Here is a 23,900-nt window from a genome sequence, read left to right as displayed (position 1 = left end):
AGATTTATTTCTTATGAAAGTCGTAAGGAAAGAATCTGGATAGTGTGATCCCTTGGGAAAGGTTTCTGGCCCCGGACACCTCCCTTCCGGCTCTCCTCCCTCTGCTGTTGCTCATGACACCAAATCTAAAGCGTGTGGCTTTAAAGGGGCCCACGTATTTGTGACTCGGGCATCGGTAAAGAGGCCCGCTGTCCTCCAGCCACTTGTGGATTGCACGGTAGAAGTCAGAGCTGAGAAAGACCAAAGGAATTAGCCGTGAGGACTGGTCAGCAGGAGCAGCTGCCAGGGTCTGTTTGGCCGTGTCCATGTAGGGGTCGCCACACGTGCCCACTCGAGGAAAGGCTGCCAGGTGATTGTGCAATGTTCCAGGCTTGTGTCAGGAACACGCCAAGGAAGCTTCCCTCCCCTCCTGCCTCAGAGCTAATCGCTCAGGATAGTTGGATAGTCCTGACCAAAGAATGGGAATGTGGGACTGGAGCGACATTCCAGCGTGGAGAGCGTTTGCCTTGCACACGGCCAACTTGGGTTCGATCCTTGGCATCCCATATGGTCCCCCAAGCACTGCCAGGAGTAATTCCTGAGTGCACAACCAGGAGGATCCCCTGAGATCTCTCGGTATGACCCCCTCCTCCCCCCAAAAAATTGGAATCTGCTCACGATCACGATCAAAACCATCTTGTTGTTCGTCGATTGCCTCGAACAGGCCCCAGTAATGTCTCCTTTGTCCTAGACCTGAGAATTTTTTAAAAAGGGCCATATTCAAGGCTCTTTCAGGGTTAGTAGAATGAGACTCATCATTGTTACTGGTATTTGGCATATTGGGTAAGCCACGGGGAGTTTGCCAGACTCTGCCGTGTGGGCAGGTTACATTCGGTAGCCTGCCAGTTTGTCTAAAGAAAGAATGAGATAATAAGATGCTTCCGGGAGCTGGGTTTTATAGTCTCTGGGTCTTGGCCGTTGATGGGATTACAGGGCACAAGGGGGGCAGTTGGTGGGTGTAACCCCTGCCTACTGGAATATGGAGGATCTGAGTGGAGGATGCTCAGCCCCAATCTGAGCAGGCTTGAAGATCTCAGCCCCAGGACACGCATGCCTTTTTTCCTCTGCCAGTACCTTCATGCCTGTGGAGAGTGGTCTCAGCATGGTGGTGGTTGGTTGTGGAGGTCTTCGGCTGCCGGAGCCCTGGTCGGGGTGGGGAGGGAAACTCAACCTGCTCCCCTCCAAGGGGTCCCGGCGAGGACAGCCAGGCGCGGGGGCAGGAGACTCTGCTCATCCTCCTTAAACCCCTTCACTTTGAATAAACATTTAAAATCAGATTTTCTAAGTATGTGTTAGATTTAGAGCAAGGAACTCTTAAAATAATCTTATGGTGGGATCAGTTACCAAATAAGTTTGTTTTGTTTTGCGTTGGGGACACAGTGCTCTTCAGTCATTCCTGCCTCCAGAGACCATGCAGTGCTGGGGACCAACCCAGCTCTCCTGTCTGTGAAGCGTAGACCCCAGCCCAGCCCCAAACCCATGCCATAGGAAAGTCAAGATTCCTGACCCACAGGGTCGCATCAGAGATTTCCTTTCCACTAAAACGCTCTTATTTCCACCTAAACAAGATCCTATTCCCTAGCGAGGTGTTGCTCATGTAATAGCTTAACTGCACAGAAGTCCACCCTTTCCGGTGTATTTCCAGCCCTTGGGTGTTGAATTCAGGAGATCTCTGTTAGTCTCAGATTCTTTGCTTTCTATTTAATGATCTGGAGTGTAAGTGTGAGCCAGGCGCTGAGAGAAATACACACTTCTCTTTTCATCTCTGTGAGAATTCCCGTTTGCCGTAAACCCATGAGAATTCTGTAATGTGTGTGCGGATATCTTGGGTCTCACTAACCAGACATACATTCTGCCATTTCTAACGTGGGCCTCAGTCTCCGATTCCTCCTGTCAGTTTTGGGAGGCATCTGACACTCGGAACATGCTCTTCGTTCACCCACTCACCCGGGGACCAGAGAGACTCGGCTTGTTGCTGTAAGTTATGCCTCATTCAATGTGTCACCTGCCCGCATCACTGGTGCTATGGCCCAGAGCATGTGATCTAAACATGCAAGACCCAGTGCCGCAAGGTGGGTTGGAGGGAATACCCAGTGGCCCTCCCAGCTTCTCCCAGGGGTGCACATTCCCTCCATCCCCAAGGCACACAGATTCGAACCACTGAGTAGGACACGAACATCCACAGCTGTCCTGGACCCCAGACTTTAATGAGATCCCCCACTTCACACGCACCTCTGTCTCTCTCCCAATATGCACCCCAGGAGCCACACTTCTGTCCCCTCTCATGTCCTTTCCAGGCTGTGGCATTGCCCAGTCTTGACTGAACGTCCGTCCCCACCATGTGCTACCCCCCAAACGTCCTTTTGTGTGTGTTTTAATTGTTGTCATTGCTTGGTAATAATTTATTCAAGAAATAGCACTTCTTCCTGGGATTAGGTGTTTAAAAGAATTCTTTTCTGGGGGGGTGGGGTGGGGCTGCAACAAGTTCTTTTTTTTTTTCTTTCTGTTCTCCGTCTCGCAAAGGTATTAACTTGTTTCTTTAAATTCAAATGGACACAATGATACACTGGTTCTGGCATGTACACACAGGCAAACTTTTTCTCCCTCACAGTCAGTAAAATTTCACTAAACTTCTGCAAGCATCAAAGCCTGGGCCCCTCCCCCCGCAATAGTCCTGGGAGCCGTTGAGCGGGGGTTCTAGGGCAGTTGTGCACTGGCCTCTCTCTGGGTTGATTTCTGGTACAGGAAGGGAAGTCGAGGCCCCAGGGGCCATGAGGACCCTCAGGGCCTGTGACCAGCAGTCCTTGGCCAGCGGGCCCTAGGAGGCTCAGTTGGCTGGGGATTTTCCCACCTGGAGTGGAGGGCGCCCCCTAGCAGGCGAGGGGGTGCGTGGTGAGTCTGGGGCGGGGGCGCTGCAGCGGGGACAGCCCCCTGCCGGCAAGTGCGGGCCACCCGGGTCGCCGCTGACCCCCATCTCCTAGACCGCGCTGGGCAGAGTGCCCCCCCCCACGAGGGAGATGAGGAGCCCGAAGCCTGAGCCCAAGGCCACCGCTGGACCCAGACCCAAAGCCGCACGCCAGGGGCCCCCGCCCGCCCCACCCGAGGGGCCGGGATCCCAGGCCGCCTTCCAGTCCTGCCGCCCCTGCCCCCGCCGCCAGAGCCCCGCGGACAGATGCCTCAGGACTGAGACCCCCGCTCCGGGGGTCCGCGCCCGCGGCCCAGGACTTGCGCGCCCTGAGCTCCCTGCCGCCCGCCCACCGCAGCCCCCAGGAAAGACGGTCACGTGGCCTCAGTGTGCGCCTCTATGGGCGCCGGGGGCTGGGGTCCGCCCCGCGCGGGGAGACGGGCGCCGGGGGTCGCCCGCCAGGAGTCGCAGGCCCTGCTCCGGCCCCCGCCAACCCACCTGGCGCCACGGAGGGCATCCGGCCGGAGGCCCCCCAGGGACCGCTGCGCGGGCAGCGCCACCTCCTGCGGCTCCGCAGACACGGGCCGGCCCCCGAGGGACGGGCAGGGAACCCCCGGGACGGGGGGAAGCGGCCTGAGCAAGGCGCTGTTGGGTGCTGGTGGGCGAGACCCCCCCTCGCCAGGCAGGGCCCGCACCTGTGCAGTTCGCACGGCGGCCAACAGAGGGCGCAGCGAGCCGCTCACCTGCCTGCTGGGGCTGCTGGTCGGTCCATCACTGGGCAGGACCCGGTGATAGCCAGGGGAACCCGAGGACCCCCTGAGACCGCTCCCAGGAGCCGGGGTGGGGCGGGGGGGGGAACATGCCCTCGCAAGGCCAGCTGGCAGTGCAGGGGAGATGACGCCAGGGCGCCCTCGTTCCCCAGTCCCCAGCTTCCCGGGAGGGTCCCTCCAAGGGAGCAGAGGCAGCGCTGTGCCCCTGCTCTGCTGGGGGTCTGGGGGGTCTGTACAGCCCCCGGGAAGCGCTGAGTCTCGGAAGCCTGTGCCCTGGCTCCGTGGGGCACCCCCGGCGCCCCTAGCGGTATGGAGGGAGATGAGGGGGTGTGATGTCACTATTTTCACGTGACCGCGGCGTCACGTGGCGGCGGGGCCCAGTGGAGCCAAGGCCACGCACCTGTGGTCAGGCGGGTGAACCTGAACGTGCTGCGCGAGTTCCTGGACATGTGCGCGGGCAGCAAGCTGACAGCCGGGGCGGGTGGCGGCCTCTGGGTCTGGGGGCACCACCCAGAGTCGGCAGCCCGGAGAGAGGGGGCGTTGCGCTCCCCGCCCCTGTGGCCTGGCTCTGGGAAGGAAAATGGGAGTGACCTGAGTCCTTCTCAGCAGGACGATTACAGCCCCGCGTCCAGGCACTCCCCGCTGTCCCTCTGTGTGGGGTGGCGCTGCATGCTACCCTGGGTACCACATCTCCCAGCTGCCTGTTCCTCCACGGTTCGTCCAATCAGTTATGCCAAATGGGGAAAAAGGACCCTGGTGTCGCACAGGCGAAATGCTCACAGGCCGCTTGGCATTCATCCTGGCCCCCAGTGACACCATCCTTTCCTAGGTAGAGGCGAAGGTCAGCTGGAGGCCTGACTCTCTCAGGAGCACCTGAAACTGTCCCAGCTTTCCAAATACTCTCTCAGAATTAAGATACCTATGGGATACCTACACGAGAGGTTTTCATTTGATTGATGCTGGATTATATGACGCCTGTTACATGCTGGGTTGAACGGTTTCCTTGGCAGTTCACCCACGGGGTTCATGACCCCAGTCTGACCCCAGGACACTGCATACACACTCTTTGTGGATGACAGTGAATGTGCTTCCGTGGCCAGTAGCGCCCCTTGCCCTGACGCTGTTTTTCTTCAGGCCACAAAATAGGAGTGTGGTTAGCTATTGCTAAAGGCAAGTTTTGTTTGTCCAGAGTTTGCAAATGACTGTTGTTTGCTGTTGGCCGTTATTGAAATCCCTTTTACTAAAAGAACGGGAAGCTTCTCTCTCCCGCAGGCAATAGTTTGAGATGAGTATCTCACAGGACCATTTGGCTTGATTGCACAGTACTCACTTCTAAAGGTACAAAGGTTTTGGTTATTATTATTTTTTTGAAACTGTCATTCTGGACTCTAGCAAGAGTAATATGATGTTCCACTTCTGGAGTAAGTGGTGTGCAGAGCTGTCTGGTTTTTAGAATCACTGACGCTGTTATGAGTGGTAAATGTTTTATCTTCTGTGGACCTTTTGTTTATTTATTTGAAATAAAAAAAAACCATTTTATTTGGTGACCTTTAGGAAGAGGACGAGCGGAGAGAGAGTAACATTTCAGGAGAGACCGTGGGCTTCTCCAAAGACAGAGAGAGCCACTACACACATCCCAACATTAGAAAGGAAAGCACAAAAGTCCCCATCTCAAGGAGAGCTGCGGGCACCGCATTTGCTCGGCTACATGGGCACAAGCAGCTCAGGGGCTCGGGCAGCATAGGAGCCTTCAGTGGACCTTTCAAGGGTGGGTGTGCACCCCCCTCTTCTCCTTGACGGAGCGGCATGTCTTCTGATTGTTACTTCATGTGGCTCCAAGTTTTTCAGACACAGGATTGGTTACTTCAGCCTGAATTTATACACCTGCCTTTGGGGAATCTCTATTTTTATACTAAAGTGGTTTTGAATTTTATTTGGGGGCTGGAGCGATAGCACAGCGGGTAGGGCGTTCGCCTTGCAAGCGGCCAACATGGCCGACCCGAGTTCGATTCCTCCACCCCTCTCGGAGAGCCAGGCAAGCTACCGAGAGTATCTGATATGCCAGACACAGTAACAACAAAGTCTCCAATGGAGACGTTACTGGGCCCGCTCGAGCAAATCGACGATCAACGGGAGGGCCTTTACCTTTACCTTTACCTTTGGGGGCTCGTGCCAGTCAGTGCTCAGGACTTACTCCTGGCTTTGCACTAGGGATCACTCCTGGCAGTGCTCAGTGGACAGTATGGGGTGCTGGGGATAGAACCCCGGGTCAGCTGAATGCAAAGCAAGCACCTTCACCACTCTACTTTCTCCCTAGCCCCAGGTCTCCTGAGCACTGCCCCTGGGCACCTCCTGGTGGTGAGTCTTAGCAGTTCGATGAGGCTTGGCGCTGTGGTGGCAGGGATATCCCAGGCCACTCCAGTGGCCTCTCTTGGGATGCACATGGCAATGCTTGAGACCCTTGTGGTGCCAGGGGGCGAAGTTGGCAGTCATGTGTCAGGCATGTACCGTAACCCCTGCATTCTCTGACTCAACACTAAAGTCTACTGTGCTTTGGAGTGGGAGTGTTAGAACACCTGAGTTTTTGTTGTTGGTCTGTTTTGTTTGGGCCACCCCTGGCAGTGCTCAGACTTACCCCTACCTCTGCACTCAGGAATGACTCTTGGTGGTGTTTGGGGACGGTGTGGGAGGCCGGCAATCCAACCCAGGTTGGCTGCCTGCAGTGATGTCCGCGTTTGGGTCGGCTGCTAAGCTTTAGGATTTCTGTTCACCATTTGTATGTGTGCTTTCCTAGGAACATGAGGTGGAGAAAATGTTCACACTCAAAGGAAGCCGCTTGCAAGCAGCGGATGTCAAGAATATCATTTTTTTCGTCAGACCCCGGCTAGAACTGATGGATATAATTGCTGAAAATGTGCTTAGGTATCTCAGAACTGATGCTTGGTCCATACAGAATCATTCCTCTAGTGGTTTTAGTGCTCATCAGGACACCTTTGCTTGCCAGCGCTTTAGGAAGTGGATCTTTGGACAGATGTGAGAGTGTCGGAGGAGAATGGGGGGTCAGGAGTAGGATACTCTGCAGCCAGACAAGGATAGATCCTCGGAACCCAGTGTGGTCCCCAAGTTTTCCAGGAGTGACTTCTGAGTGCATAGCCAGGAGTTATCCCTGAACACCTGCAGGTGTGGCCCAAAAACTATAAATAGAGAATGGGAAACTTTGTGCATTGGGGCTTGGGGAGGCAGGGCAAACCACAGAAACCCACTCTCTCAGGACAGTAGGAAGCTCCGGCCTGTCTCAGTAGAAGGACCCAGATATTTTTATAAAAAGAAAAACAGCTAGTGGTTCTTTTTCAAGTACTGAATACCATATGCTCAAATTTCATAAGCAACGTCAGGAGAAGCTGATTAAAATTTAATGCTGCAGCATTTATGGAGGAAGTGCACCAGCCCAGTCTGCATTACGTTTGATCGACGTGGCCCCTACGAACGGACTTAAAAGCATGCAGGGTATTTGCGCAAGATCGGGCACGGTGTGAAGCAACCATTTATTTTCCTAGAGACATCGCTTGATTAAATAGAAACATTTTTTTTTCGGCAAGAAACAGATGTCCATTGCAATAACCCTGAGAGGTTTTTGGGTTTTTTTTTCTCTTTTTGGGTGACACCCGGCAATGCACAGGGGTTACTCCTGGCTCTGTACTCAGGAATTACCTGCGGTGGTGCTCAGGGGACCATATAGGATGCTGGGAACTGGGAATCGAATCCGAGTCAGCCGCGTGCAAGGCAAACGCCCTACCCGCTGCGCTGTTGCTCCAGCCCCAACCCTGAGAGTTTTCATGTCCCATCAATGGCCCAAGAGAAGCAGCACTGCCCCTTGGCAGAGCACAGGTCAGCGGTTTCCAGAAAAAGCATCACATCAAGAGAGCAGGAAAACTCGAAACTTGGGCCGAGTCAGTAGTGGGGGGTTAGCTGATAAGCGTCTCTTTAGAGCCCACTGTGTGTCAGGCACAGGTGGGGCCCTGGGGAACAGTCCTCGCGTCGGGGCCTCGGGACAACGCACAGTCCTTCTCTTGCAGTGAAGACAGACGTGGCCCCACAAGAGATTTCCACATTTTGTTTGTGCCCCGGCGTAGCCTGCTGTGTGAGCAGCAGCTGAAGGACCTGGGCGTCCTGGGCTCCTTCATCCGTAGGGAGGAGTACAGCCTGGACCTCATTCCCTTCGACGGGGACCTTCTCTCCATGGAGTTGGAGGGCGCCTTCAGAGTAAGTTCAGTGTTTGCCCTTTGAACTTGACACTCGTTTCTGCCTCGTTTGTGATGGTGACACTCACACTGGCATTTTAGTGATTCCTGGAAGTGTCCAGTTTCTTCCTTTTGGGGAGAGATGGGAGTTGGGCCACACCCAGCAGTGCTCAAGGTTTACTCCTGGTTCTGTGCTCAAGGATCACTCCTGTGCATGCTCGGGGACCATATGTGGTGCTGGGGCTAGAACCCAGATTGGCTGCGTGCAAGACCAGCGCCTTTCCCTGTGCTGTCTCTCCGGCCGCTGCTCCTCTTGCTTATGGAGAACCTCCTGTTCCAACAAATTGGCTTAAAATTGTTGTTGCCCTTACTGAATTCTCAAAAATCAATTGGCCTTAAATGTGTTGATTTCTGGTGTTTCTCTGCTGCTGTTCGATGTTTGTCCTTGTGCCTGTCCCACCCTGACTTGACTGTGGCTGTGGAGGAAGCTTTGAGAGTGGAAGGCAGGGCCGCTCCAGCCAGAAAGAGTCAAGTCTGTCACTGCGTTTTTCCAGTTAGCCCTTTGTGAGTGATTTTGTTTCCATGACTCGCCTTTCCCCTTGATTGAGTCTTGGCAAGACCTGAAGACTTTTATCTTACATTTTCATTTTCTAGAATTAAAATTGCTTACATTTTTCATTCAAACTCTTGAGGTTCTGCAGTGTGACCTCAGTGCTGGGTCCAGGGTGTGTGGGAAATTCTGTTTCTCCCACACGCCCGTCCCAGCCCGTTTCCTACTGGTTATTTTCAGCACATATTTATTTGTGATTTATTTGAGATCTCCAAGCCTGCACGGTTTGGGACTGGAGCTGTCAGTAGCTAGACAGTTACACCCTCCAACTGCCGTGTAACCCCAACAACGGCCAGGATCCAGAGATTATCACAACAAGCTCCCGGGAGCGCGCGGCCGCGAACATTATTTACTTTTCTCTAAGTTTTCAGGGTACCTTAAATATCCAACCCACACCGCAGAGCCTGGCAAGCTATCCGTGGTCTATGCCTAATAGACCAAATTGATATGCCAAATCCAGTAATAAATGGATCTCATTTCCCTAACCCTGAATATGCAGAGTCAAGAAGGATATGGAAGGAGAGGCTGATAAAACACCACGGCAGACATAGGCTGCCAAAACGCAGAAAAACAAAAATGATTGTCTGTACTTTTAATGCTCGTACGCTGGCATCTACTGCATCCATTGAAGACCTTATGGTACATGCGCGAAAGATCAAGTACGACATCATTGGTCTGACCGAAACGAGAAGACATCAATCCCATCATGCTGTTTTCGACACCGGAGAAGAACTGTTCCTTGGAACATGTGATAAAAGAGGCGTCGGTTGTGTTGGTATCCTTGTCAATACAAACTTAGTCATGAGCATTGATTCATTCGAATGCCTAACAACCCGAATCGGACGATTACACTTGAATAAATGTGGCTCACTACCGGCAGTTTCTATCTTTGTTGTCTATGCACCAACATCCAGTTATGGTGAAAGAGAAACTGAGAAATTCTACATGGAGCTGGAGAAGTTCTATAAAGAATATCACACCTTCTACATGATCATTGTCGGTTATTTTAATGCCAAGATAGGACCAAGAAGATCAGTCGATGAACTGCACATCAGAACCCATGGCCTGGAATGGAACGAACAGGGTGACAGACTGTCTGAGTTCATCATGTCAACCAAAACCTTCCATGGTAACTCACAATTCCAAAAGGCTGAATCTAAACGTTGGACATGGGAGTCTCCCGATGGACGGTTCCACAATGAAATAGACCACATCATATTCAATCAGTGGTTTTGCCTAACCGATGTTGCTGTTGTCCCAAAATTCCAAACGGGATCAGACCACCGTCTTCTTCATGCAAAATTCTACCTCACAGAATGAGGAGAAAAGAATGCAAGGTTTAAGAAGAGGACTCCCAGAACAACCACCAACTGGGAGCTCTTTGGCTCTATTGTGGCAACATGGGAAGATGCCGTCATTGACAACATTGATGAGGAATACCATCGAATGATTCAGCACCTCCATGATTGTGCAAGGAATGCCAAGAGATAGATAACCACAAAAAACCGTCTTTCTTCGAACACTCTTGAACTTATTCGCCAACGTGGCTTGGCACATGCCTCAGGCAACCACAAGCGAACATCCGAACTGGCAAAACAGTGCAGAGAAGCCATCAAGGATGACCTCAAAAACAGGAGAGCTGCAGTACTGGTAGGTGCAGCAGAAGCTGGGAAAAACATTTGTAATGCCCGCCTGTCCTTCACCAACTACAAAACCAAGATGACTGCCCTCCGACATCATGATGGATCTATCACATCTTCCAGAAGGGCAATGGAGAAGATTATTCATGACTTCTACTCAGATCTCTTTAATAGCCACATCCACTTGCCCACATACCACATACCACATGATGGATATGTCGTTCCCAATGTTCTCCCTTCCGAAATCCAACATGCCATCTCGTCGGTAAAGAAACAAAGAGCACCTGGCCCAGACAAGATCAGACCTGAACAACTGAAGAACTTACCATCAGTACTCATCAATACATTGGCTCGACTCTTCACACGCTACCTGTCTGAATGCAAGGTTCCATCCCAATGGAAAACCAGCAGGACTGTACTACTATACAAGAAAGGAGACACCCACGACATTGGCAACTATCGCCCAATCTGCCTATTGTCTGTCATCTACAAACTATTCACTCGAGTCATCCTGAATAGGATTAGCAGAACGCTAGATGAAGGACAACCATGTGAACAAGCTGGATTCCGAAAAGGATTCAGTACCATCGACCATATCCACACAATAACCAAGCTCAGTGAGGTATCTCGGGAGTTCAAGATGCCGCTCTGTCTAACGTTCATTGATTTAAAGAAGGCCTTTGATTCTGTTGAGACGGAAGCGGTCATGGAAGCCCTAGCCAATCAGGGCGTACAAACTCAATACATCAGGATCCTTCGTGAGCTCTATTGCGGATTCACTACCAAAATCTCACCATTCTACAAAGAAGCAATCATCCATATCAAGAGAGGGGTTCGGCCATTTCACCAAAACTCTTCAGTGCCACCCTCGAGAACATCATGCGACGATGGAATGGGAAAACATGGGAGTGAAGATAGATGGTCGGCAACTACACCACCTCCGCTTTGTTGATGACATCATTCTAATAACACCAAACATCAGCCAAGTGGCACAAATGCTGAACGAATTTGACCGTGAATGTGGAAAGGTCGGACTACAGCTGAATCTTACGAAGACAATGTTTATGAGAAACAGCCTTGTTCCTGACACTCCATTCGCTCTCAACGGAACCACCATCTCCGAATGCAACGGTTATATATACCTAGGTCAAGAAATCAACATGATGAATGACCTGGCACCTGAGTTGCGCAGGAGGAAGAGAGCGGCTTGGAATGCCTTCAAGAGCATTGAAGAAATAACTAAAAGGACAAAGAACCTCCAGCTACGAACACACCTCTTTGATTCCACTATTCTTCCTGCATTAACATATGCCTCAGAGACCTGGACCCTACGAAAACAGGATGAGAACGCTATTCGGGTCTCTCAAAGAGGAATCGAAAGAACTATGCTTGGAATATCACGATTCACTCAAATGAGAGATAGAATCCGGAGTTCTGATCTTCGTCAACGCTCAAGAATCAGGGACGCTGTCTCATTTGCCAAGACATCAAAAATCAGATGGGCTGGACACGTAATGAGGTTTACAGACAACCGCTGGACTAGAGCCATTACTGATTGGATTCCACGAGACATCAAAAGATCACGTGGACGCCCACCTATAAGATGGTCAGACTTCTTCGTCAAGACCCTAAATGATCGGTTTAAGGCTCTGCATGTTGCTAGAACGAACAGATACCATTGGGCTACGCTAGCACGCAACCGGGATGAATGGAGACATTACTGGCACACACTCGAAAAATCGATGAATAACGGGGATTAAGTGATTAAGTGATAAGTGATTTATTTGTTTGCTTTGCTTTGGTTTTTGCTTGGGGCCTCACCTGATGATGCTCAGGGGTTACTCTTGGGGGTCCTCAGGGGTCCATATTTGACTCTTTGATGCCAGGGAAGCACCTTCCCACTATACTATCTATCTGGCTCCCGGAGTTTTTCTTTTTTAAATATTGTCTTTTTCTGAAAGGTTGTGTTTTGTTTGCAAATATGATTTTATATGTTTTGTTTACTATCTTTATGACAGGGAGCACTTCTGAAAAATTTCTCTTTCAAAGTGTCAGGTTGGCTCTTAGGGGTGCCCGAGCCAGAACTCTGGCTCTTTCTTCTGTGGGGTGAGGTTTCTCCATGCTGAGTCCCTTAAGATAATCTGTAGACCCAAAAGCATTGATTTATTTGAGTTTTCACCCAGATGTTTTTCCTATGGCACATTCTTCACTGGAAATAGGGAAAATTGGGCATGGCTGGAGTTCTGGCAGAACGAGTGGGGACCCACCCCCCAAGTGTGTAACCACCACCTAGAATGTGCGACCCTCAGCCTCAGTAAGAAAGGGAGGGAAAGGGAAAATAAATACCGGAATGAAGGGGAAGATGCAAGGGGGAAACACATCAACTTGATAATGTCTTCTAAAAATGGCGTACTGGACCAGAGAGATAGTAATGTGGGTAGGGCACTTGCCTTGTCCCTTGCAGACCCGGGTTTGTTCCCTGGCACTCCATACGGTCCCCCAAGCCCCGCCAGGTGTGACCCCCAGTGCCAAGCCAGGGAGTCAGCCGGAACCCGTGCACGGCCCCAAAGCTCCCAGTGCCTGTCTGCGCCCTCTGCGCCCTCTATCATTGGAAGCTTGTGCAGGTGTGTTTGAGACGCGACCACGTTTCCCTGCATTCCTTGGGCATGTGAGTTGATTTGTGCTACTGCTGCTGCTGGTCTCAAGACACGACCTTTCGAGAACGCAGGTGCATCACCAGATTTCCAGGCACCATTTCCCCTCGGCATGTTGGTCTCAGCAGCACCTTAAGAGAAAGAACCTGGGACTCGCTTGGGTTTTGGGCTGCTGTCACCCAGCTCCCTGTGGGTTTGCTCACGTCTCTGGGCTTCATCCTGTGAAATCCAGAACTTTCCTGGGCTCCCCGATGGTCTCTCCCCACCCCAGTCATGAAGCAGGGAGGGGCTTGTCTGCCCTTGTGTGGTGACAGGACACAGGCCTGCATGCCCCTGTGTAGTAATAGGGTACGGGCCTGCCTGCCCCTGTGTGGTGACAGGACTAGGGGTTGCCTTCCATCCGAGCCATTGCAGGTCTGGGAACGGCCTCTCTGTTCCCTTTCCCAGTCAGCAGTGCAGAAGCGTAGAGGAAGCGACTTGTTCACCCCAGCTGAGGATAGGAGCTGTCTCGTTCACACCCAGGGTTGCTCCTGGCCCTGCGTGGGCGGGGCAAGGCCATCCCAACAGACAGACCCAAGACAGGTCCTTGCCACGGGCCCCACATCCGCCCGTGGATGCTGCATTCACGCCTTCTCTCCCTCCGTGAGCCACGACGGCCCCCGAGCCCGCATCACCTGGGGAGCCCCGAGTTCAGGACAGGAGGGACCCACACACCACCAGTTATGACCCTAGTGGCTGTTAAAGAGGAATTGCAAGGGCTGGAGCTATATACATTCGGAGGGCATTTGCCTTGTACACAGCTGACCCAGGTTCAATCCCCGGCATCCCATATGGTCCCCGAAGCACCACCAGAATAATTCCTGAGTGCAGAGCCAGGGGTATCCCCTGAGCCTCGCCGGGTGGGAGTTGTTAGAGGTGTCTCTGTAGTAATACGCCGTTTTTCAAAATGAATGTTTTGTTTGGGTGCTCGGGGCTGGGCAGGGCCGGGCAGGAGCCGGCTTAGCTGTCCGCAGGCAGACACAGTTCCCACTCTGAACAGTCACCTGGGCCCCTGAGCAGTTTGAAAGAGGCCCCCTAATGCTTTCCTTCCACTGAATCTTCCTCTCTGCTCTGCTCCAATGCGGAGATTCTGGTCGTTTTCTGAGGACTCTTTCGACATCCCGACCAGGATATTTTGGACTGAAGTGTGAGGCTGCACCCCAGACTTGGCAGAGACATCCTACATGATCTTTGGGGATGTTATGCTCAATCTGGGCCAGGCTCTCTGGGAGGTCTCCCTCTCTACCCCGCCCTCAGTCTGCACCCCTCGTCCTCACGCCTCTGCGGTGCACGCCTGTTGGCTGCTGCCTTAGACAGGGTCAAAGATTCCACGATGAGGGGCTGGAGCAATAGCACAGCAGGTAGGGCGTTTGCCTTGCATGTGGCCGACACGGGTTCGATTCCCAGCATCCCATATGGTCCCCCGAGCACCACTAGGAGTAATTCCTGAGTGCATGAGCCAGGAGTAACCCCAGTGCATTGCCGGGTGTGACCCAAAAAGAAAAAAGATAAAAAGAGAGTCCCGCGATGGGCACCAGCAGTGCCGCCCCATCAGGTGGAGTGCAGGTGAAGCGTGTTGCGTGATTTCCCTCCTCTGCTCTCCGCACTTGCTGGGTGAAGGGATTGAGGCACAGGAGAGATCTTGAGGCCCCACTGGGGACCATGTGTGCTCTGTCAGCCCTGCTGAACCACCCGGCTGGGCGGCGCGTGCGTGGTCTTTGCTCTTTCTGGGCCAAAGATGTTTCTTTTTGTCTGTGTGTTAAATGGACCTTGTGGCCCTTCTCCGAGACCGTGGCTGCCCTCCTGCTGTCCCCTGTGACACTCGCTGCTGTATGTGGGAGAGGCTGCCTGCCCTTCCACAAGCCCAGAGTGTTCTGCTGTGTGGTCACGCGGGCAGGCGGAGGCCAGCCTTTCCTCGCCCGCCCAGCAATGCTCACCCCCAGTAGAGGTGCTGCCTTGGGGCCTCGGTGCTGACTCACAGAGCCTGTGCCCACGCGCCTGGCCCTCTCCCACAGGAGTGCTACCTGGACAGCGACCAGACGGGCATGTACCACGCGACCAAGGGCCTGATGAAGCTGCTGGCCTGTACGGGACCATCCCCTAGATCTTCGGCAAGGGCGAGTGCGCCAGGGTGAGCCGGGGCGGGGAGAGAGGCCTCTCTCCTGCGGGTGGGGTTTGGGGCTCCACCTCGCAGTGCTCTTGGCTCTGTGCTCGGGCCACCAAAATGAGTCTGTCTGCGTGCAAGGCGTGACCCCTGGCCCCTCTGCTGTCTCCCAGCCCTCTTTCCTTTTCTCTTTTCTGTTCTTTATCTTTTCTTTTCCATCCCTACTCTCCCTCCCTCTCTTGCCCTCTCCCTCCTCCCGCCCTCTCCATACCCTGCAGTGCTCGGGGCTCACTCCTGGCAGGGTTTGAGGGATCGTACGTGGTGCCAGGAATTGAACCTGTGTCAGCCACCTGCATGGCAAGCATCCTACCCACCATACTGTCTCAGGCCTATCTTGCTTTATTTTATTGTTCCATTTTTTTCCGCCTTATTTTTAAATTTTGGATTGCCGGGGTCTTTTTAGCTTCATTTTAAAATCCGCCCATTGCTAAAAAGGCTCTCCCTGACTCTGTACTTTGTTCCCAGCAAGTGGCCAATATGATGATGAGGATGAGGAGAGAGTTTACAGAAAGTCATTTTTCATTTCATTTCATCATCCTGTTAATCGTCGATTGCCTCGAGCAGGCCCCAGAAATGTCTCTTTCATCCTAGCCCTGAGATTATATTCACGGCTCTTTAGGAGAATGAGACCCATCATTGTTACTGGTATTTGGCATATTTGGTACGCCACGGGGAGTTTGCCAGACTCTGCCCTGTGGGCAGGCTACATTCGATAGCCTGCAAGTTTGTCCAAAGTAGGAATGAGATAATAAAATGTCATAAAGAAAAGTTCTGATAAGATGGTAGGCCCCGCCTACCATCAGCGGCCAAGACTCAGAGACTATAAAATCCAGATCCCGGACGAGAACAGTGCAGTCTTTTGCCCCCGTGCCTGGGTGTCCCTCGCCGGGACCCCTTGGAGGGGAGCGGGTCGAGCTTTCCTCCCCGCCCCGACCAGGGCTCCGGCAGCCGAAGACCTCCAGGACCAGCCACCACCATGCTGAGACCACTCTCCGCAAAAATGAAGGTACTGGCAGAGGGACAAAGCCACGCGGGTTCCGGGGCCGAGACCTCCAAGCCTACTCGAATTGGAGTCGAGCATCTTCCACCCAGATCCTCCAAATACAGAAAGTCAGAATTCAATATTTCCTGTTTTTGATAACCTATTGTTGCTTGATTGAAATGTGGATTCATTAACACCCCTTGCGACTCAGCTGACATACAAAGGACTCGTCGATGAAATTTATGGCTTCCAGAACAGTAAGTGAAGCGACATCATTTACTAATAAGTTAGCTGAGTAAAATCAATCTCAAAAGTGTCTGTTTTTAAAGGTGTGGCATTTGTGTATAAGTCAGAATACTTGAAAATGTCAGGCACTGACTTTCAGCCCAAGGTTAAAGCGAGCTCGAGCCAGGACACCATCGGGGAAACTGAGGCGAAGGCCTTGTGCAGAGGGCCATGCGGTGTGCAGCCCCGCTGCTCAGGCCGCCCAGGAAGGCGTGAGGAATAGAGCGTTTCTGAGGGGTGCCTGGGTCTGAGGTCAGGGGACTTTGGCCCCGGGTGTTAGATTCTGTAGCATTTCAGATCTGAGTGGGGGCTAGGAAAGCTCACGGGGCTAGTGCCAGGCGCACAGCCAGCACTCGGTTCCATCCGTGCTCCTGCCTCGTCCAGTGAGCACTGAGCCGGGAGTATCTCCTGCTGGGATACAGTCTGAGAAGTTTCCCACAGTCTGATTGTGTCTTTTCTTCAGAACAGGGAGCCCTAGGCCGCAAGAGGGGTAACTCCGGCGACTTCAGGAGTGGCCCTGGCCGGGGGCTGGGGAAACAGCCCTGGGGATAGAGCCCCGGTCTGGAAGGACGGGGATGCAGCTAACTGCATGGGGTCTCTCTGGGGACACAGAGCCCTGCAGCTGCTGAGTGTTGGCCAAGTCCAGACAGTGCTGTCTGTCCAGTGTGCCAAGCTGGTTATTGCAGAGTGAATTGCGATGGCGTGTGTGTGTGTGTGTGTGTGTGTGTATGTGTGTGTGTTCGTGTGTGTTAGTGTGTATGTCACTGCAGTGGTGAATGCGTGGCTCAGTGACAGCGGCCACGGAAGCAGAACAGGACCACACATGGAGGCATTTCCACACACAAAGCGTTTTTCTGCTCTTTAATGATTATGGGTTTTTTTCCGGTTTGTTTTTTACCAGTTGTTCCAAAGGATAACTTCTTAAGTTGCTTCCTTTTGTGGGGACAGTCGTAAGCAGTGCCCAAGTCACTGTGGGGCTGATCTCGGTGATTTTCTGCTCTGTGGGGCCAGTCCGTGGCCCTGGGGCCACCGGGGCTGTGCCTGGCAGCGGCTGGGGGTGATGCCACACACACAGTCCCTCCCCAGACTCCTGCTCCGAGCTTTCACTGGCACGGGAGCACCCCGTGCGAGGGGTCCCCACCTCCTGGTGCTTCTGCAAGTCCCTCGAGGGATCTGGCAGAGGTGCTGGGGTGGCTGGTGCGGAGGTGTGAGAGATGGGGCTTGTGGGGTGCCTCCGGGGGGAAGGCGTTTTGGGAGCTCACAGTCTCTTCACATCACACACTTACTTCTGATCAAACATTTAATTAAGGGAGAGGGCTGGAGTGATAGTACAGCGGGTAGGGCATTTTCCTTGCACGCGGCTCAGCCCGGGTTCGATTCCCAGCATCCCATAGTGTCCCCTGAGCACCACCAGGAGTAATTCCTGAGTGCAGAGCCACTAGTGACTCCTGTGCATTGCTGGGTGTGACCCCCCCAAAAAAGAAAAAATTAAGAGAAATCTGAAAAACAAGGAGAAATTGGGCTTCCCCATAACCCCCCAGCTCTGCGCCCGTGGCTGGACCGAGGGCGATGGCAGGCCCGTGCAGGAGCTGCGTGCAGGCTGCCTGGGCCAGCGGCTGCCCCTCTGCTTTGAGCTGGAATGCGAGGTCTTGCCGACCTCGTGTATCTCAGCATGTGCTCAGGCCCCGGGTCCCGCGGCCACCGTGGCGTGCTGTCTCCAGACGCTGGTGCCCGGGCTGTTCCGAGGGGCTTAGGATTTGGAAAGCATCCGAGAAGTATTTTTCTTCCGTCGGTCACTTTCTCTCCCCACATTCTCCGATGCAGGAGTTCTTCTTGTTGCTTTATGATTCTCAGCACCCACCCCACAGTGCTCAGGGCCCACACGGGGCAGTGCTCAGAGGAACAGACAGCTGGACTTGAGCGTGCGCTGCCCCCGATGACCCGTCTCTCTGGACCCACAGCAGTGGAGCTGATTGTGTGTAGACACGTCGGGATTTGTGTTGAAAGTGGAGGAGATGATTTTTTGAAAGGAACCAACTTGGAGCTAGAGGCAGTGCAGCAGTTAGGGTGAGTTTGGTCCCCAGGACCACATATGGTTCCCCCAGTCACTGCCAAGAATTAGCCCAGAGCACAGAGCCAGGAATAAGCCTTGAGCACTGACAGGTTTGGCCCAAAAATCAGAGAAAGGAAACAGAAAGGAAAGAAGCCGTCAGAGCTGTCTCCGGCCTCAAGCAAACTTCCATGCTGAAATGATTCCTGGGATCTTGTTTTTGTTTTTGTTTTTGTTTTTCTTTTGACTTTTCTTTTTCTTTTTCGTAGAGTATCTTGCCTGCATGGCAAAGTCTGGCAAGCTACCCGTGACGTGTTCTATATGGCAAACACAGTAACAAGTCTCAAAATGGAGACGTTACTGGGCCCGCTTGAGCAAAATCTATGAACAATGGGAGGACAGTGACAGGGGTCACACTTGGCAATGCACAGGGGTTACTCCCGGTGCTGCACTCAGGAGTTACTCCTGGCGGTGCTCAGGGGGCCATATGGGATGCTGGGACTCGAACCTGGGTCTGCCCCGTGCAAGGCAATCACCTTCCCTGCTGTGATATCACTCCAGCCCCATCCTGGGCTCCTCTTGGCTTGTTGAAATGTCGGTATAGACTGCATGCACTTGCACGCGCCAGCAGGACAGACCTGCAGTTAGGCCGCCCTGAGGCATGTTTCCTCGGGTGGCCCCATCCTGAGTTCAGTTCGGGCTGGCAGTGGCAGGAGGCGTCCCGCGGGCCAGGCCAGGGATGCCGTGCGTGAAAAGCGTGAGCGTCCTACGCTCGTGCGCATCTAGTGACTCAAAGCCCAGTGCTCTCCCCTGACAGGAAGTCTCTGGAGTCTCACTTGGGTGTCCCCTCCCGTGCAGGTCATGTAAAGCTGCCACCCAAGAAATTCGCCCTGAAGAGGCAGGGTGACGGGCAGGACCTGCCCACAGAGTCCAAGAAGGTACCGCTGAACTCAGCCGAGGAGCTCTACGCTGAGATCCAAGACCGCAACTTCAACGCCGTGGGCGCCGTGCTCAGCAAGAAGGCCAAGGTGATCTTGGCCGCCTTTGAGGTGACTGGGGCCTGGGGCCAGGCGGCAGGCGGGCTGTGGGCGCCCGGGGAAAGGTGGTGCCAGGCCCTCTCCTGGTGTCAGGTCCTTTGCCAGTCATCATCTGCACTCCCTGTCCCTCCCACCTTCCTCCCAGCTGCTGGCAGTGGCGGCATCTCCACTAGCTCCTGCATCTAGGGAATCCGGGTTCAGCCGGAGCAGGCTGGGAAGGCGTGTGATAATGAGAGCACAGTCCCCGGCCCCCAGCTTCGTTAGCACCTCGCGCCCTCCTGCCGCTCATTTATTTTGGGTTCAGCTCACTTTTGAAACCTGAATCAGTAAAATGATAGAAGCTGAATTTTTTAACTCTGGGGGAAGTTTTTAAAAATCACTTTTTCCCTTGAAGGGTGATTTCCTGATTTCATCTTTTTTAGGAGTTATCTCCACAATATCAGTATTTGTATTTCTTTGGGTTTTTTTTTTTGTTTGTTTTTTGAGGGGAGGCACACCCAGAGGTGCTCAGGGCTAACTCCTGGCTCTGCGCTCAGGGATCACTTCTGGTGGGCTGAGGCAACCACATGGGATGCTGGGGATCGAACCCAGGCTGGCCGCATGCAAGGCAAGCACCTCGCCACTGTTCTGTCACTCTGACCCCATGGTTGTTGTATTTCTGAAGTTGCTTTTGTCTCACTTGGGTTTTGTTTCTTATAAAGCTATGGATAAGAAGTGTCAGGCATTCACTGTTCCAGCTCCGAGCTCGCCATGGTGTCCAGTTCCCTCCCTTCCTGCTGCCAGTGCTCAGGGCTGGCTCCTGGCAGGCCTCGGGGTTCTGTGGGGAGGCCGGGCACTGAGCAAGCACCTCCCACACTGTATAGCTTGGACCCAGGAAACGTTTTACACTTGATTTGCTATTGTTGAGGTCTCAGGCTATACGATCGTTAGCTTTTGTGGCTTCAAGGCACAGTTTGCTGAGCTCCACATCCCTGGCAGGGACCATGCAGTGTCAGGTGTGGCCTGCATGGGCCCTGGGCTCCCTCCCGTCCACATGGTCTCCCAGTGCTGCAGGATGTGGCTGTCGCAGTACCTGGACCCACCAACCTGCCTTTTCTATTTTCCTGTGGCTGTGGGATCTGGTTATAGCCTAATTCGTTTTGTGTCCATTTCTCACACTAAAAATTAAGTTGGGGGAGCCGGAGTGATAGCACAGCAGGTAAGGCGCTTACCTTGCATGCAGCTGACCTGGACTCACTCCCCAGCCTTCCATGTGGTCCCGGTGCATGCCAGGAGTGATCCCTGAGTGCCAGGCCAGGAGGAAAGCCGGGGCACTGCCTTGCACGTGATTCAAACATGCCCTGGGCAACCCAAAGACCCAAATTCTTAAAAATGCACTCTTGGCAACCAGGGCTGGAGCTGGGGCACATTGTGTGTGTGGGGGGGGGGGGGCGTGGGAGGGTGGGTGGCCTGGGTGCATTCCCAGCACTGCTTTGGCTGTGTCTGGGGCATGCCCCGTGTGTGTGTGTGTGTGTGTGTGCGTGTGTGTGTGTGTGTGTGTGTGCGTGTATCTGTGTGTGTGCGTGTGCGCACACGCACACACACAGGTGTGCGAGGCCCTGAGTGCTGTCCCCAGTACTGTCGTGACCTTATCCCCTCCCTCAGGAAAGGCACAATGTCAAGACGGTGGCCGAGATCAAGCAGATTGTCTCCCAGCTACCCCACATGCAGGTGACACGGGGCTCCCTGGCCAACCACACCTCCATCGCTGAGCTCATCAGGGACGTAACGAGTGAGTGCCCTGTCCCGGGCTCAGGCTCAGGGTGTGTCACTGGCTCCCTGCTACTTCTGGGGGGGCCCCCCGGCTACTTTTTCACTTGTGCATTGTTCCCTGTGCCAGCCGCTGTGTCCTCACAGAAATGTTCCGAGTGTGACTGTTGGGTTCTGCGGGGTCAGGTGGTGCAGCAGGACTCTCCCAGGCTCTGGGTGGCACCAGCACTGCTTCGCCAGACCTGGCAATACTTGCTGAGGTTGGTTTCAGTCTGATGTGGCCAGGAGCTGGAGTTGGAGCGGTACTGCAGTGCCTGGCACACAGCCGGCCCGGGTTGGATCCCGGAGTCCCATATGGTCTCCGAAGCCTGCCAGGAGTGATCCCTGAGCACCACCGGGAGTGGCCCCCAAAGTAACCAAAGTAAAATGCCCTTGGGAAATTGCTTTAATTAGTGTGAAGGGGAAGCTGCTAGGGCCCAGGCCCTGGGGCTCTGTGTCTAGGCGCACCTCGGGGCACAGGCCGTCAGCCTCTCTGTTCTGGAATATGCCTTCCTGGTGATGACTTAAACTTGGTACTTGCTTGCTACTTTGCATGCCTTTGGGAGAAATGAGCATTTATCCCACTTCTGAGTTGCTCGTGTGTTAATTATGTTTCAGCGTCTGAAGACTTCTTTGATATGTTAACCTTCGAGCAGGAGTTTATGTCTGGAATAGACACTGATCAGGTACGTGAACACTAAAACTGTTTTAGCCGATAGTTAACGAGATTGGCAAACAGAACTCGAGGTAGGAAAGGAATCGCTTTGATTCCTGTGTCTGGTCTAAATACCTGTCAGGGCAGTGCAAAATGTGCGGAAAGAGATTCTGCCAAGGGATAGGTTTCTGTTGACCGGGCGTGGTGTGTGTGTGTGTGTGCGCGCGCATGTGTTCCATTGCTGTTTGCTGTCCTCAGAGAAACAAGACCCAGCCCTGAAGCCCAAGACTATTGAAGCCCATCAGGGATAATTTAAGAGCATGGGTTATATGATCCCTTTTCCTGTCTGCCTGTCAATAAATCCCGCATTCTCACTTGCAGCAAGCAAGCGCCCAAATTCCCCACAGTCCCTGCTACTTTACTGATGCTGCTCAGGTGTCGCTGACAAGTGGGACAGTTGCACCCGCCCGTAGCCCCTGGAGCTTAGGTTGTCCAGGGAGTGTGGGCAGGAGCGTGAGCCAATCTCCAGCCTCTCCTTGATTGGGCCTCTCAGGGGCCGGGGAACGCCCAGGACTGCAGGCCCAGACCCGGCTCTCACACATGAATCTGCCACGACTCTAGGTCAACAGTTACATGGAGGACTGCATCGCCCAGAAGCATCCACTCATCAAGGTGCTCAGGCTCATTTGCCTGCAGTCGGTGTGCAACAGTGGGGTCAAGCAGAAGGTTCTGGATTATTACAAAAGAGAAATTCTCCAGGTCAGTGTTTCTAAGTGACTCATTTGCCAAGGAAGAAATTTATTAAAAAGGCAGTTGGCCTTGCATGTGCCCACCTGGGCTCGATCCCCGGCACCCATATGGGTTCCCTGAGCCCCACCAGCACTGATCCCTGAGCACAGGAAGTGGGGGGGGGCGGGCAAAAGCAAACAAAACAAAGGAGACATCTGGACAATAGCACGTCAGGAGGTGTGGTTGGCCTCCTTTTCTTACTCAGTTATTTCAGTACACTGTCATCTATCTTCCTTACGTTGGGCCCATGCATTCTGACTTTAAAGTGAAAATGTGGGGTCCAAAGAGCTAGAAAGGGGCTGGAGCAATAGCACAGCGGGTAGGGCGTTTGCCTTGCACGCAGCCGACCCTGGTTCGATTCCCAGCATCCCATACGTTTTCCTGAGCACCGCCAGGAGTGATTCCTGAGTGCAAATCCAGGAGTAACCCCTGAGGATCGCCGGGTGTGACCTGAAAAGCAAAACAAACAAACAAACAAACAAAAACAAACAAACCAAGAGCTAGAAAGGGGTCAGGCACTTGTCTTGCATGCTGCCGGCTATGACTCAAAATCAATAGTATCAAAATGAGAATGAAAATGTTCGCTCCCTCTTCGGAAGTGGGAGATCTAGCAGGCTCCCCATCTTCTCTGGCAGACATACGGCTACGAGCACATCCTGACGTTACAGAACCTGGAGAAGGCCGGGCTGCTGCGGCCCCAGCAGTGGGGCAGGAACAGCTACCCCACCATCCGGAAGACCCTGCGCCTCTGGATGGACGATGTGAATGAGCAGGTGAGCCGAGTCTTCATGCACACGCATGCACATGCACGCCATCTAATAGGCGAGCTGAGCCTTCACGCACATGCATGCGGACCAACATACACACACAGACACATACATAGACATACACACACACATTTCCCCAGTGGTGTGGCATCCTGCTGGTGGGAAGGCGCTGCCCTTGCAGAAGCCAGGACTGAGAGGGGCTTTTTGGGGGATGCTCTTTGAAAATGGGGGCTGGGGGGTGGGAAACGGGGGCCCTTGTCTACTTAGGCCTCAGGGCGGGGGAGGCTGGTCTGGACTCAAGGAAGCCTCTGGTCAGGGAAAAGGCCAGCCTCAAGTAAGAGGATTGGGGACCAACACAACTGACTCACTGTGGGCAGTTGGGGCTGCTGGACTCAGAGTCACTGTGAGAGAGGGGGGGTTTCAGACTGGGGGTGACTGTGATGCTGGGGGCTGTCACTCTCACCCTTGGGAGATTTGGGTTTGGC

General features: G+C 53.4%; 1 pseudogene; it reads left to right on the top strand.

The window, feature by feature from the left end:
• Positions 1 to 3,343: 3,343 nt before the first annotated feature.
• Positions 3,344 to 23,415, top strand: LOC130038906 (vacuolar protein sorting-associated protein 33A-like; annotated as a pseudogene).
• Positions 23,416 to 23,900: the final 485 nt, after the last annotated feature.

Source organism: Sorex fumeus, unplaced genomic scaffold (assembly GCF_029834395.1).
Source record: "Sorex fumeus unplaced genomic scaffold, SorFum_2.1 ptg000081l, whole genome shotgun sequence".
NCBI lineage: Eukaryota > Metazoa > Chordata > Mammalia > Eulipotyphla > Soricidae > Sorex > Sorex fumeus.
The sequence above is the reverse complement of the archived record's forward strand: the minus strand, read 5'-3'. Positions and strand labels throughout refer to the sequence as shown.